The following is a 1,914-nucleotide window of genomic DNA, read 5'->3' on the forward strand; positions in this document are numbered from 1 at the left end:
TTTCAAATAAGAGTAAACAGACTGAGTGAGATTCTGAAAGCCTGTGTACGAGTAAAGAGGAGCTGTGGTAGCACAGTGGTTAAGTGTTCAGCTGCTAATTGAAAGGTCAGTGGTTCAAGCCTATTAGCTGCTCCATGGTAGCAAGATGTGGCAGGCTGCTTCCATACAGATTACAGCCTTGGGAACCCTATGGGGCACTTCTATCCTGGTCTATAGGGCTGCTATGAGTCCAAATCAACTTGATGGCACACAACAGGTATGAGCAAAGCACATGATGTTTGATGTGCCAACTTTGTAACACCTGTTTCAGTGGCTCAGAAGCCTTTGTCTCCTTATTTCCTTGTCATTGACTAACTTATCTCTGGGTAATACTTCACACCCACAGTACAGTGGGCGTGTATGATAAATATTGCTTGCAAGCGATAAATGATTACAGGTATTAAGGAAGCAAATATCACTTTTATTATCCAATATTATGGTTAATAACCAGTTAATTGCCAGTTGGAAATTACTTATAAACCATGGGTTCATATCCTCCCTTTTCCATCTCTCTTCTCCAGCTTTTCATTTGAAACCGCGACAGTTTCTTACAATGCAAAAAGGTACAATGGAGTAGGGTGGAGTCTTCAATAAGTTGGCTAAGCACAATTAAAAAGAAAATTTTGAAGGCATAAATGGAAAGTCATAAACCACAGCATTATCCAATTTAAAAAAAAGACCTTTAACATTTATTAAGTATCTACCGGGTAACCAAAAAAAAAAAATCCGTTGCCATTTAGTTGATTCTGACTCATAGTGACCCTATAGAACAGAGTAGAACTGCCCCATACAGTTTCCAAGGAGCTCCTGGCGGATTCAAACGGCAGGCCTTTTGGTTACCAGCTGTAGCCCTTAACCACTACGCCACCAGGGTTCCTAAACCAAAAAACCTAACCAAGTGCTGTCGAGTCGATTCCGACTCATAGTGACCCTATAGGACAGAGCAGAACTGCCCCATAGAGTTTCCAAGGAGCGCCTGGCGGATTTGAACTGCCAACCTTTTGGTTAGCAGCTGTAGTTACTTAACCACTACGCCACCAGGGCTTCCTTAAGGGCCAAAAAAAAAAAAAAAAAAATTTATCCCTCACACTAACCCTAACCAAAAAAAAGAAAAAAACCACCAAACAAGTTGCCTTCAAATTAATTTCAACTCATGGCAACCCCATGTGTTGCTGAGTAGAACTGTGTTCCACAGGGTTTTTGAATCTGTGACCTTTCAGAAGCAAATCGCCTTTCTTTGGAGGTACCTCTGGGTGGGTTCAAACAGTCAACCTTTTGGTTAGTAGTTAGCACTTAACCGTTTTGCCCCCCAGCACTCCTGTATTAACCCTTGTCGTTGTGTCGTGGAGTCAATTCCAACTCATAGCAACCTCATGTAACAGAGTAGAACTTCCCCATAAAGTTTTCTAGGCCATAAACTTTACAGGAGCAGACGGACAGGTCTTTCTTCTGTGAAGTCACTGGGTGGGTTCGAACCGCCAATTTTTCAGTTAGCAGCCTAAGCGTTTAACCATTGTACCACCAGAGTTCCTTACATTAACTCTAAACCCACTGCCATCGAGTAGATTCCAACTCATAGCGACCCTATAGGACAGAGTAGAACTGCCCAATAAGAGTTTCCGAGGAGTGCCTGGTGGATTTGAACTGCCGACCTCTATGGTTAGCAGCCATAGCACTTAACCACTATGCCACCAGGGTTTCCACATTAACTCAAGGAGGTCAATATTACCCCAGTTTATAGTTGAGAAAACAGACTTATGAAGTTAAGTAACTTGCCAGAGTCACACAGTTGGTAAGTGGCCTACCTGGGATTAACATGCCAGTCCTTCTACCCTTGACATCTGTGCCCTTTTGCCCTTTTGGAAACACTGAACA

This window comes from Loxodonta africana, chromosome 13, assembly GCF_030014295.1.
Source record: "Loxodonta africana isolate mLoxAfr1 chromosome 13, mLoxAfr1.hap2, whole genome shotgun sequence".
Taxonomy (NCBI): domain Eukaryota; kingdom Metazoa; phylum Chordata; class Mammalia; order Proboscidea; family Elephantidae; genus Loxodonta; species Loxodonta africana.